The sequence below is a fragment of the Schistocerca americana genome, chromosome 6, assembly GCF_021461395.2.
Source record: "Schistocerca americana isolate TAMUIC-IGC-003095 chromosome 6, iqSchAmer2.1, whole genome shotgun sequence".
Classification (NCBI taxonomy): domain Eukaryota; kingdom Metazoa; phylum Arthropoda; class Insecta; order Orthoptera; family Acrididae; genus Schistocerca; species Schistocerca americana.
Genome location: NC_060124.1, coordinates 484,154,584 through 484,169,225, shown reverse-complemented (window position 1 = coordinate 484,169,225; position 14,642 = coordinate 484,154,584). Strand labels below are relative to the sequence as shown.

The following is a 14,642-nucleotide window of genomic DNA, read 5'->3' as shown; positions in this document are numbered from 1 at the left end:
AACATCATCAGCAAACAACTGCATATTACTGCCCACCCTGTCCACCACATCACTTGTTCATATCGAAAATAATAAGTGTCCTATAGCTTTTTCCTGGGGAGCGCCTAACGATAATCTTGTCTCTGATGAATACTCGGCATCGAGGACAACATGCTGGGTTCCGTTACTTCCTCGGACCGCCTTGCTATGATAAAGTCTAGGTCTCCCTTTACAGTTTTCACATTCCACTCTTTCCTCCTTTAGCGAAGTGTTTCTTATTGCTTCGGGATGCGTCCTGTTAGCATGTGCCCCATTATAGGGAGCCTATGACAACTTTTCTCCTCAGTTCGAGTCGGTGCATCTTCATTGCATCTACCAATTCAATCTGCAGCATTCCTCTGTGGCACTGCGTTTCATAAGCATCTATTCTTTTCTTGTCTTTACTCTATTTGTTCAATTTCCATATAAGGTAACACTCTATACCAACACTTAGCGCCTTTTGTTGTGTTGTCTATAAACGTACATGCCGCATTACGAAGCCAATGCACCTCATGCCCCGTATGTTCACTGATGACTAACAGGCGCATCGCATAGGTTATGCGAGTCCACAGATGCGAGTCCACCTATCTGTGGTACATAGGCTTCAGTCACTAATATATGACGTGTATATCCAGTGCATATTTCGGACGGATGGGAAGCATGCTCGGATGACCGAGGCGGTGACCACTCGTAGTATGTGGGAGATCCGGGTTTGAGTCCTGGTCTGGCATGTATTTTTACCTGTTACCATTCACTCATTTCAATGCCCACTGCAGCTAATGTCTTTGAAAACCTTTGAACTGCTATCACTAACTGTCGACACTGGAATAGGTTACACTTTAAAGTGGTAACGAAGGAAGGAAGGAAGGCCCTTTGGCTATGGACGTCGTACGAGACGGAATACAAGCTCGGATTGTGTCAAGGATGGAAGGACGGGGAAGGAAATCGACTGTACTGTTTCAGAGAAACCAACCTTGCATTTGCCTAGAGCGAGTTAGAGAAAGCACCTTAAAATGGTAAATGTGTAGGTAGCAAAGGAGCTTCCAATAACGTCCCGCAAGTTATGAAATACACTCATATTCTAAAAACCTTATTTCACTGAAATAAAGTTGCACTTTACACTCGACAGCAAAGGGATAGGGCCACTGTAGATGAAACGGCAGAAAATTCAGACCATTTGGCAACGGCAGCAGAAAATCTGATCCTGGGTTTGAAGTCAGAGGAAACGAGGCATATAATTATGAAATGTGACATAGCTGACGTTCACTCTGAAACTTCCTATGCCCCAGGTCTCAGGATTGTTTAGTTTCTGGGAAAGTACGCCCTAGTACGCCTGCTGCCTATGAGACAGATTGTGCATCAGACTGATGGTTCGAAAAGCGGCGACAGCAGCTGGATATCAAGACACAGGCTGTAACTGGTATGCTGTCTGGAGTGGCCGAGCGGTTCTAGGCGCTTCAGTCTGGAACCGCGCGACCACTGCGGTCGCAGGTTCGAATCCTGCTTCAGGCATGGATGTGTGCGATGTCCTTAGGTTAGTTAGTTTTAGGTAGTTCAAAGTTCTAGGGGACTGATGACCTCAGAAGTTAAGTCCCATAGTGCTCAGAGCCATTTGAACTACTTTTTTGTAACTGGTAACGCGCAGATATTTTTTTATGTGGAACCCTAATACGTGTGTTGGTTGTTTTTCCTCTGCGTCGAACCGTCTTCCCGGGAACAAGCCACATAATTTACTACGTGATTTTTTCTTCACGGTCATAACGGAATCACTAAGTTAACTACCATTGTCAGTATAGACTAACCGTTTTTCTTCCACGCGTCCACACTTTAACATCTGACTTGCCGCCCAGGGGAAAATAATTATTAATGGCGTTCTCTTGCCACATGTAGTTGGGGGTACTACCCAATCTAAAAAACAAAGACTTATAATAGCCAGAAAGATTATTCTGAAGTTCTGGTGTTCAGCACACCGTCGTGAGTCACCAATAGGAATTTCTGCACGTATACCCATTACAGTCTGTATATGAAGCACGAAGGCAATAAAACGGCTTTTGTTTAACTGTTTAATACAAAATAGCTGCAAATGAAAGTCATATTCCATGCAGAAGTTTTTTGCTAAAATGTTCGTCTTTTGCAAAATGAAATCATAGGTTTACAAGTTTTTAAATGCAGATTGATGCTAGAAAGTTGCCAGCCGCAGGTATATGGATTCATACCATCATCGGGAGCACTCTCTCGTCAATTTTCTCGACATATATTAGTTTTTTGTGTGGTGTGGTGATCCGAATAAGCAACCTTTTTTATATTACCAACGAACCAATTCACCAGAAAGAAAACGACCATAGTATTTAGAAGAATGTTTACCCCCACTAACAGGCTTGAGAGTAACGAAATAGCTAGCCTTACTGCATGTAGCCTACCCTGTTATTCGAATAGTTCCGCATTTCAAAAAATAGCGAAAGATACTTCGTCAGAAGAGATTTCGAACCGCTAAAATAAATTTATCGGGGAATGATTCTCAAATTACCAAGAAAATAAATGTTGGGATAGTGATTCTCAAAAGAAGGAACCGAACTTTAGTTCCTCCTCTTTACCCCCCTCCCCCCCCCCCCCTTTGCCACCCCACTCTCTCTCTCTCTCTCTCTCTCTCTTTCTTTCTCTCTCTCTCTCTCTCTCTCTCTCTCTGTTTCTCCCTTTAACTCTGCCCTCCCAAAACTAATAAAAAATATCAAGTGGATTTCGTTTAGATTACCCTTTTCCTCTTAATTAGCAATCTCCCTCTCTTTCCACTCTTTTACTTTCGTTCTCTGTCATTAATCCCGAAATCTACGAAATAGTCCAATTTTAAATGGTCTGTTTCATAACTCACTCTTCGTTCTCAAAACTTTCACGCCTTGTATCCTTTTCTCCCAATCATAAATGGAGCTATGACATACTGAGGTGTCACAGCTAGGGCGCGATTGCGAATTAGTCTATGAAAGCTTTCTTGTATGAATGTATGTGAGCTCCAGTGTAAGCAGTCAGAATCTTATTCGATCTGAAACGGGCGAGCTGTGTCCTGCAGACATGCGTCATGACCATATGGCGTGACTGCAGCGTGTGAAAGTAGCGGAGAAGCGGTTACAGAGTAGTTACATTCTCTGGAACTATAAAAATTAATCACTGATCTAGAAATAGCGTGAGGAACTTCATATTAGGTACATAACCTTCTGTTGTGTAAAGGAACAATCTTTCAAAATCTGAAGACAATAACTGTCATAATTTGGAAGTTACAAAAAAAAAAGGAAAAGTCAGTAAAAAACGTGACTATCCACGACACTTAAAAAACTAAATCAATATATATATATATATATATATATATATATATATATATATATGTTAATAGTTCACCAACTGTGACTATTTGAAAAGATATGTTAACACCTTCAGTGTTTAGATTCAAATTTGTAAAGTTCTCATTTTAGAAATCCTTTCGTAATTATGTGTTAGGGTGAGTGTGAAAGAGAGTACTTGTGTGAGTGTATGTGGGACATTCGCAAATATCAGAGATTTTCAGTTTGTAAATCTCTATAGGAACTTGCAAGTGTTCCAGCTTTGTATCGTGGGAACGAATCCACCAGTGGTTCTCTTACTAGTGGAGACGGATGTCCAAGTATGTTTGAATATGTAAGAGACAGCCAGAATGTTCGCGAATATATAGTTAAATTCCAGACGTAAAGTACAGCTTAAGGTTTATTTCATTTTATTGGTTTAACAAGAGAGTTTTGAGTTGCTTATTTTAATGGCGTCAATGAGCTGAGAGCAGTGGTTGGTTCTTGCTAGATTTTGGCGCGAGCCGTGCCCTGAAAGTCAGTTCTGATTGTCCGTAATTCTGCACAGCCAATAAGAGGTGAGACGGTTTGCCACCTAACGCTTGAGATAGAGGGGCTTGCAGAGGTAGAGAGGAGGAGGAGCCGGTGGACTAGCTTTCGAAGGAGCCGGTCCTGCTGAAAGTGTCCGAACGCATTATGTGTAAAATGAAGTGACATTGTGTCTTCGGCGTTTCGGTACTGTGGTAAAGGTAGCTGGTGTTTACCATTAACTATTTGCGAAATTTAAAGAGTCGAGAGATACTTTGCTCTGGAGAAAATCGCGTGTGTAAGCTTTGGACTAAAAGTGTGGCGGTACTAAGTAAATTTTTGTTTACTGAGTGTTTATGGCGAGCTACAACTTTATTTAAAGACCACCACTGAATGCCGAGTGCCAAAGTAAATGATTTCGGAATTGGATAGGAAAAGCTCTGGCTGTTTGTGTGTGATGAGGTCTGTGAACAGGAACTTTAATGATTTAAACACGTTGCCTGATGATCTTGGTTAATAGCAATTAAAAAAATCCTAATGCAAGTTTAAAAGGACCTTTGAACTTAGAAATTTGAACAGCAACCCATTTCCGATTTATTCTTTTGAGTTCACAAGACTATTTTCAGTTTTTTATACTTATAGCGGCCTACGACGTGTAGTTATGAAATCTTAGTTTCTTCACCACTGCTTTTCTGAGATCTCTTAAGTAGATGCAGTCAGGGGTTACGTGTGCAGATCTGCAGCAGTAGTTGGACAACACATGTTGCAGAACCTCCCCATGCGGGTCCGGGGATTAGAATAGGCCCGAGGTATTCCTGCCTGTCGTAAGAGGCGACTAAAAGGAGTCCCTCCCCCTCAAGGGGGTAGTTAGCGCCTGCGTCCGGAGACGGACGGTTCCACGATCTCTATTTGCGGTCATTTTGCTTTTTCACTTCTCGTTTCTTCCTTCCTTTGGTTTGCTCTTCTCCACCTCACTGTCTTCCTTACTCTTTCCCTTGTCTTCTTCTCCTTGCCATCTCTTTGCCTTCTTCTCCTTGCCTTCTCATTGCCTTCTTCTCCTTGCCTTCTCATTGCCTTCTTCTCCTTGCCTTCTCATTGCCTTCTTCTCCTTGCCTTGCCTTCTCATTGCCTTCTTCTCCTTGCCTTCTCTGGTCTCCGCCTCGGCGTTTGAGACAGCCTGTCCTCTCTCTCCCTCTCTCTCATCTTTTTCCTCTTCTTCCTTCCGCCCTGTGCGTGCCTGAAGGCCGACCCACGCGTTCGCACGCGTAGCCGGTGACGGGGTAACGCGTAATTCCCCGCCCTGGGTAGACAGTAAGGCTCGCATGTACCCCCTGGTAAAGGCCAGGCCCAGGGAGGGGTGATTGCCTGAGCTGATACCTTCTGACCATGCCGATTGGTCCCTCCGTCTGTTTCTCGGGAGGTGTGACCTGTGGTGTAAACATTCACCTAAGGCGGGAGTGCCCTCTGAGAGGGTCCCCACAAGGAAAGAGCGCGCCATCAGAGACGCTGGCAATCATGGGGGATTCCTCCGCAATGGATTTCACTCCATCTCTCTCGACTTCTGCCCAAAATCGGAAACTTGACCAGCCACCAGTGACAAAAGTACTACCGCCTGCCCCACAGTTCCTCGTCGTTTCTCGATCTGAGGACGGAAAGGATTTTTCGTCTGTCAACCCTTTCGTTATCCAGAAGGGCGTAGATGCCATAGCCGGATCTGTCAAATCTTGTACCAGGTTGTGTAACGGTACCTTATTACTAGAAACTGAGAGCGCCTTTCAGGCACAAAAACTGCTTCGGGCCACCAGCCCCTTCATCAGCTTCTGCTAAGACGAAGACCCCGAAGTCAGATGCACGGGCCTTCAAGAAGGAACCGTCCCGTGCAGACTTCCTACGTACCTCGACCTCCCAGCCTTCGACCGGTACTTCCACCAAACGACCTTCCAAGAAGGCTCATAGGAACCACAGTTCTCCGCCACGGCGCATTTCTTCTCCTGCGCCACCCAGCGGTTGCCGCCCCAGGCCGTCATCCGTTTCGTCTGGCCGCACCGCTGGTAGCCGAACATCTGCCCGTTCACCGGCGGAGGAAGCTCCCCCTCCCGGCCATCTTCCCAAGATGGCCGATGAACCTATAGACCCAATGGACGATGACTGTCTGCCTACTGATAGCGGAGGCAGTGCTCACTCGAAGCCAGGCCCTCAGCGGCCTTCAAGGTGACCCCTTCTTTCATCTTCCTTTTTTTCTTACGATGGCACTTATTCACTGGAATATTCGCAGCGTTCGCTCCAACCGAGAGGGCTTGAAGTTGCTGCTCCGCTTGCACCGTCCGCTCGTCGTAGCCCTCCAGGAAACGAAGCTACGCCCATGCGATCAAATTGCCTTGGCACACTACACCTCTGTGCGTTTTGACCTACCCCCTGTGGTAGGTATCCCGGCTCATGGAGGGGTTATGTTGCTGGTCCGGGATGATATTTACTACGATCCCATCACGTTGCACACCGGCCTGCAGGCAGTTGCCATCCGCATTACTCTCCCCACTTTTACATTTTCCATTTGTACCGTTTACACTCCGTCGTCGTCTGCCGTTACCAGGGCAGACATGATGCAACTTATTGCTCAGCTACCTGCACCATTTTTGTTAACTGGAGACTTCAATGCTCACCATCCCCTTTGGGGCTCTCCAGCATCCTGCCCGAGGGGCTCCCTGTTAGCAGACCTTTTCAACCAGCTCAATCTTGTCTGCCTCAATACTGGCGCCCCTATTTTCTTTCGGACACATCTCACACCTATTCCCATTTAGACCTCACTATATGTACTCCCCAACTTGCACACCGGTTTGAGTGGTATGCACTTTCTGATACATATTCGAGCGACTACTTCCCGTGTGTTATCCATCTCCTGCAGCATACCCCCACTCCGTGCTCATCTAGTTGGACCATCTCCAAAGCAGACTGGGGGCTCTTCTCTTCCAGGGCGACCTTTCCGGATCAAACCTTCACAAGCTGCGATAGTCGGGTCGCACACCTCACGGAAGTCATTCTCACTGCTGCTGAATATTCCATCCCTCACCCTACTTCCTCTCCACGTCGCGTACCGGTCCCCTGGTGGACCGCAGCATGTAGAGACGCTTTACGTGCTCGTCGACGCGCTTTACGCACCTTTAAACGCCACCCTACAGTGGCGAATTGTATCAATTATAAACGATTACGTGCACAGTGTCGTCGTATTGTTAAAGAAAGCAAGAAAGCCAGCTGGGCTGCTTTCACAAGCACCTACAACAGTTTTGCTCCTTCTTCTGTTGTCTGGGGTAGCCTGCGCCGGCTATCTGCCACTAAGGTCCACTCACCAGTTTCTGGCTTGACGGTCGCGAATGACGTCCTTGTGGCCCCTGAGGCTGTCTCCAATGCCTTCGGCCGCTTTTTCGCAGAGGTTTCGAGCACCGCTCATTACCACCCTGCCTTCCTCCCCCGCAAACAGGCAGAGGAGGCTGGCCACCTAACTTCCGCTCCTCGAATCGTGAAAGTTATAATGCCCCATTCACCATGCGGGAACTCGAAAGCGCACTTGGCCGATCACGGTCCTCCGCTCCAGGGCCTGATTCTATTCATATTCAGATGCTGAAGAACCTTTCTCCTGCGGGTAAAGGTTTTCTTTTTCGTACTTACAATCGCATCTGGATTGAGGGACATGTTCACGCATGCTGGCGTGAGTCTATTGTTGTCCCGATTCCTAAGCCGGGGAAGGACAAGCACTTGCCTTCCAGTTATCGACCCAGCTCGCTTACCAGCTGTGTCTGTAAAGTGATGGAGCGAATGGTTAACTCTCGATTGGTTTGGCTGCTCGAGTCTCGACGCCTACTTACCAATGTACAATGTGGATTTCGTAGGCGCCGCTCTGCTGTTGACTATCTGGTTACCTTCTCGACCTTCATTATGAATAACTTCTTGCGGAAGCGCCCGACCGCGGCTGTGTTCTTTGATTTGGAGAAGGCTTACGACACCTGTTGGAGGGCGGGCATTCTCCGCACCATGCATACATGGGGCCTTCGCGGTCGCCTCCCTCTTTTTATTTGTTCCTTTTTAATGAATCAACAGTTCAGGGTACGTGTGGGTTCTGTCCTGTCAGACACCTTTCGCCAGGAGAATGGGGTGCCACAGGGCTCAGTTTTGAGCGTCGCTCTCTTCGCCATAGCGAACAATCCAATAATGGATTGCCTCCCAGCTGATGTATCAGGCTCCCTTTTCGTGGACGATTTTACCATCTATTGCAGCGCGCAGCGTACGTGTTTCCTGGAGCGCTGTCTTCAGCGTTCTCTTGACCGTCTTTACTCCTGGAGTGTCGCCAATGGCTTCCGTTTTTCTGCCGAGAAGACGGTCTGTATTAACTTCTGGCGCTACAAAGAGTTTCTCCCACCGTTCTTACGACTCGGTCCCATTGCTCTCCCATTCGTGGAGACAACAAAATTTTTAGGTCTTACATTTGACAGGAAACTTAGTTGGTCTCCACATGTGTCATATTTGGCTGCCCGTTGTACCCGTTCTCTAAATGTCCTCCGTGTTCTCAGTGGTATGTCGTGGGGAGCGGATCGAACCGTCCTACTTCGCCTATATCGGTCGATCGTCCGCTCCAAGCTGGATTATGGGAGCTTCGTATACTCCTCTGCACGGCCATCCATCTTACGCCGCCTCAACTCCATACAACATCGGGGTTTACAACTTGCGATCGAAGCGTTTTATACTAGTCCCGTCGAGAGTCTTCATGCTGACACTGGTGAGTTGCCACTCACCTACCGGCGCGATATACTGCTTTGTCGGTATGCCTGTCGGCTACTGGCAATGCCCGACCACCCGTCTTATCGTTCCTTTTTTGATGACTCTGTCGACAGTCAATACGGGTTGTATGTCTCTGCCCTGCTACCCCCTGGAGTTCGCTTTCGTCGCCTCCTTCAACACCTTAATTTTTCACTCCCTGCAACCTTTCGAGTGGGCGAGAGCCACACGCCACCTTGGCTCCAGGCTCAGGTTCGCGTCCACCTTGACCTCTGCTCGCTCCCGAAGGAGGTTACCCCCGGTTCAGTCTACCACTCCCGTTTTGTCGATCTTCTTCGAAGTTCATTAATATGACCTTCATTTATACAGATGGCTCTAAGACCAATGACGGGGTCGGGTGTTCTTTTATTGTCGGGGCACAAAGTTTCAAATACCGGCTCCATGGCCATTGTTCGGTCTTCACAGCTGAGCTCTTTGCCCTCTACCAGGCTGTTCTCTACATCTGCCGCCACCGACATTCTGCATATGTCATCTGCTCCGATTCCCTGAGCGCTATCCAGAGCCTCAGTGATCCGTATCCGGTTCACCCTTTCGTGCACCGGATCCAACGCTCTCTTCAGCAGCTGGTGGACGTCGGTTCTCCGGTTAGCTTTATGTGGGTTCCTGGCCATGTCGGTATCCCTGGGAACGAAGCTGCAGATGCCGCGGCCAAGGCTGCTGTCCTGCGGCCTTGGACAGCTTCTTGTTGTGTCCCTTCGTCAGATTGTAGCAGGGTCATTTGTCGGCGCATTTTATCGCTGTGGCATGCCGATTGGGCTGCACTTACAGACAACAAGCTTCGGGCCTTGAAACCTCTTCCCGTGGCTTGGACGTCCTCCTCACGCCCTTCTCGGCGGGAGGAGGTAGTTTTGGCCCGGTTACGAATTGGACACTGCCGGTTCAGCCATCGCCATCTGCTGACGGCTGCGCCGGCGCCGTTCTGCCCATGTGGGCAATTGCTGACGGTCCGCCACATTTTAACGTCCTGTCCGGATTTTAGCACCCTGCGTCTTGATCTTGGCCTGCCGTGTACTGTAGAAACCATTTTAGCGGACGACCCACGAGCAGCTGCTCGCGTTCTTCATTTTATCAATTTGACAACCCTCTCAAAGGACATTTGATTATGCTGTTTTCTTTTTTTTAATCCTATGCATGTCAGTCTGTCTTTTATCGTGTTTTCCGTTTCGTTGCTGTTTTAAACTTGTGACTCGCGGTGCATTCCTAACGTAGTCTGGGCGCTAATGACCGTTGAAGTTGTGCGCCCTAAAACCACAAAAAAAAAAAAAAAAAAAAAAAAGTTGCAGAAGCGCCGTCGATTTGCGAAAGAGCGTGTTACGGCGCAGTACTTCTTCCTTGTGGTAATGTTTTTTCATTATTGTGTTTTGTGGTTACAACCTTCTTCGTATTCTTTGTCATCTCCCTCACTTCTTCCTTACCATCTCCCTCTTTCTCTCTCTCTCTCTCTCTCTCTCTCTCTCTCTCTCTCTCTCTCTGCCACCCTCCCCCCTCTTTCTCCCTTACCCTCATCATCTCCCTCACACACACACACACACACACACACACACACACGCACGCACGCACGCACGCACACACATACGCGCGAATATAGGCTATAAGAGAGGTCTTAACGTTCAGAAAGACGCACAGCGTAGTGGTTAATTTCTGCAAAATCTCGGTTTCACTACACTTTTGTCGTCCATGGAGAATGAAGAAGTGATGTTTTGGTTACAATAATAATATAATGAACTCTAAATTAAGTTGCTGTGCGCGTGTGCGGTGGTTCAGCAACAGTTTCCGACTTTTGAAGGCCAGTGTAGCTATTTAGTACAGAAGTAGAGTGCGCAATACATAAAAAGCAGGTGTTATTAACAGAAGGCAGCTTTATCACATAACGGACTAAGGTTTTTAGATCGCTTAGAAAGAAAAAGAACTTTATTGTTTCCACTAGAACTGATCTGTTTCATTGCTTGTGACTGCTAGCTTTTCTTGTTTTGAATATTGATCCTGAGAAGTTTCCTTTACTGATGGAATGGGATGTAATCAGATTGCTACAGAGCCGACAGTAGTATGTAGAGACGAGTTTTCATTCTTTTGTCACCAGAAAGTTATCTGAGTTAGGCATCACTATGTTATCATTTAAATTAGTGTTGCAAATAGTGAAACATAAATGTCTTTTGGAATTAATTGTTGATCATTTTATTTTCCAAAACTTTATGTAAAAGACATATTTAGCCTAATTCCTATTTAAAACATATCTCTGTATTTAGTAAAGCTTCACTCTGTACCTGGACTTTTGTAGAATCATGAAATTGAATTATAACTTAAATTTTATTAACATTTTGATGATACTGTATAATACTGAAATAGCATTTCCTTATGTATATCACTGTGGTTACTCCTGCCAACTGAAGTTCACGTCGGCAGTAACATGCAGCAGTTGTGCCAGTTAGTAATTTAAGTTAGCCGGCAACAGAATTTATTACTTTCAGAACGCTCTAGATAATGTTTTTCAGCATGCAGCATTCAGTTTTGATTAGTGAATATATAAAAATATTATTTCAAACGGTGTTGGTATAATTGAATGGAAATAGAAGTAATAAATGCCCTGACAAGTGCAAACATTTGTAGGCTTATTAATTTTAAAATGAAATCATGAGCAAAATTTTTCAAGCACTGAAGATAACTAAAAATAAAAATCAGTGGATTTCTGATGCTTTCTACGCTCAATTATGCTCATGGACTAAATGTACGGATAAAATTACCTGAAAATCACAAATTTAATATTTGTTGTGTTAAATAATAATAATACCATTATTATAAGTCGAAATTAGTAAAATTATTTCGGATTGTAATATCGTGGTAGCATGAGTAACCTAATATTTAGACTATCATGCTGAACGTTGTATGGCTGCAACCTTTCGAGCTTAAAAACGCGTTCTCTAACTTTTGTCTACAATAAATATCGAAGCGGAAAGTAATATTATCAGGTAGTAAGAGGAAATGGTTATTTTGAATCTTAGGTTAAGCATTACTGTGTCTTTTATGGACAGTAATGGAAACTACAAATTACTGTAACCAGTCACAATATATTTTCTAAGCATTTTGGAGCGCTCAACTTCCACGACCAAATGATCTGTGTGCATCAACGAGGCATGCAAATACTGTTTGTACGACATATGAAACTCTGTGGCACTGTCTACTAGCATAAGAGAAGAAAACGACAACTTTTTGTATATGAAATCAGCATCTTCCATGTTAAACCTTCTCCTAAAACTGTGCTTTGCTTTTTGTTTCCTGCTACCAGACATTGCCACAGATTATTGAAAAGTCGTACATTCAACTATACATGCCTTAATAATCTAGATAAATCAGTGTAATGACGGAAGATTAAATCCTGCAAAACTGAAGAAGAATGTCAGTATGTTATAAATGATTCTAATAATTTGTAATTTCAATTGAAAATGGATATAAGTGAATTTCATTTTCTAATATAGAATTAGACGTATGTCAGAAAACAATAGCGACAGGTATCGCAAAAAAATCGTCGTACCTTTCAAGTGCTGCAGCTCGAAGATGTTAACGTACGATGGATGGGCGCTACTGCTCGCTGATGTCAGTCGACGTACGACCGAGCGAGGTATCTGTGGCCAGGGGTAACACACCTACAAATGTCTGCGTTGGTGTGCCTTCTCCCATTAAGTGCTGGTCTAAATAATTCCGTGTTGTCATTCCACAGATGTATGACAAATGAACACGTCCCAGCTAAGAACTTGCAAAGTACTGTGCTGTATTAATGGCTGACAAGCGGAGAGTTCAGGGAAACGTCATTCAAATATCGAATGACTCTTATTATTGAGCATTTCTGAGCCACTAGTCTGCTCGTTTCTGTTTCCAGTGACGGACAGCATTAATTTTCGGAGTAAACACTGGAGTTTCGGCTATACTTATTAAGTAGTTCCACGTTAACTTTTAAACAGCAATTACGTTTATTGTGGGTTCTGTCTCGTAACAAGCAGTCTTCATTATGATCTCCCGTAATTGGTGCTATTAATATTTACAACTGTGAGGAGCTACTGGTTTATCGCGTTCACATTTCCCTGTTTCTGACTTCTTTTTGTGTCAAAAGAATCTCTCTTCCTCTCTTTCTGCAGCTACAGTTTCACGCACGCACGCATTACTCATTAAAGACTCTGGCCAGCCTGAAACGCTCATTACGGAGCACTCCATCTCTGTTTAGAATTATCCCACATGTACCGTCTATACGATTTTGACTCTGATGATGTGGGTCATTCTGAATTAGGGTTTTTTGACCAAATGGTTAACTCGGTACACGGTGCCAGTTGCAGGATGCATATCTAGCGGATACCAGATAAGCAAAAATTTAATGTTCAAAGGTTCGTATAGTTATTGACTGAATTTAAAGGTTTAAAATGCTGTCATGGTGTACTCATTATGAGGTATAATCTTATGTAAAGTTCAGCACAGGAAGACAAGTATTATGTTTACTAAATATGTGTATAGCAATCCGTCTTCAGCCCACAATTGGCCCATCGGGACCATCCGTCCGCCGTGTCATCCTCAGCTAAGGATGCGGTTAGGAGGGGCGTGTGGTCAGCACACAGCTCTCCCGGTCGTTACGATGGTTTTCCATGACCGGAGCCGCTACTATTCGGTCGAGTAGCTCCTCAATTGGCATCACGAGGCTGTGCACCCCGTAAAATGGCAACAGCGCATGACGGCCCGGATGGTCACCCATCCAAGTGCCGGCCACGCCCGACAGCGTTTAACTTCTGTGATCTGACGTGAACCGGTGTATCCACTGCGGCAAGGCCATTGCCCAAATATGCGTATACACTGATGGGAAAAAAGCGCAACACCGAGGAGCTGTGCGACTTTAACGAAAGTTGGTAGGTGTTTCAACGTCTGAAACGTGATGTCTGTTCCAGTTCCTCGCCTGTTGCTTAAGAGTATCGCTAGTGCCACAACTATGAGGATGCAAATCAGGTTTGCTTTAACATTGTATCAGTCGTGCGCGTCAGTTATCCTAGTAATGTCTGCAGCTCGTGGGCTAGTGGCTAGCGTTGCTGCCTCTGGATCAATGGATCCCGAGTTCGATTCCCGGCCGGGTTGGGTATTTTCTCTGCCGGGGGACTGGGTGTTTGTGTTGTCCTCATCATTCTATCATCATCATCATCATCATTCGTGACAGTGGCTCGATTGGATTGCGTGAAAAATTAGACTGTGTAAAAATTGAGATTATGTTTAGCGCTGATGACCAAGCAGTTGAGCGTCCCACAAACCGAACATCATCATCATCCTTGAGATTAGACATGGTGAGTGATGTTACTCAGGAGCGCCTTCAAGGCGACAAAGACGCCGTTATCAACACCTCACTGAATTGGAACGAGGTCATGTAATAGGACTACGAGAAACTGGGTTTTCCTTCCAAAATATTGCAGAAAGGCATGGCAGGAATGCGGCCACTGTATGTGACGGTTGGCAAGCATGTTCGCGAGACTGTACAGATGCAAGAAGACCGGAACCCGGATGGCCACGAGGCACTACCGAAAGGGAAGACCATCGTGGTCGGCGTCTGGTTCCGTTGCATCGTATTGCATTTGTAACAGGAATTTGAGCAGCAGTTGTCACTACAGTGACACGATGAACTGTTATAAATCGGTTACTCGAAGGACAGCACCCTGCAAGAAGCCCTGTAGCGTTCATCCCACTGACCCCAAACTAACACCTTTTGACAAACTGCATATTTGCTTCTGTCTCTGGTTTTTCGGCCGACGTTCATCTAATGATTTTACTGACGTTTTGCCAGCACGTGTGGCTGGCATTGTCAAAGGTTCACACTCCATTGCCGGTGGCGAACTACTTTTTGTAACGCCTTTTGCTACCTCGGTGGTGTCAAGCGGGAGCTTAATGGAGGGCAGGGTGGATATCTGTTGTGCTTTTAGATGAAATCTGATTCTG

The 14,642-nt window shown here is 45.5% G+C and overlaps 1 protein-coding gene across 1 annotated transcript in view; it reads right to left on the bottom strand.

The window, feature by feature from the left end:
- LOC124619692 overlaps positions 1 to 12,301 on the bottom strand; it is a 73,638-nt gene extending 61,337 nt beyond the window's left edge. Inside the window, exon 1 of the mRNA XM_047146243.1 lies at positions 12,214 to 12,301. The gene's annotated coding sequence lies outside the window, so the exon portion shown is untranslated. The remainder of the gene's footprint in view (positions 1 to 12,213) is intronic.
- Between the last annotated feature and the right edge of the window lie 2,341 nt (positions 12,302 to 14,642).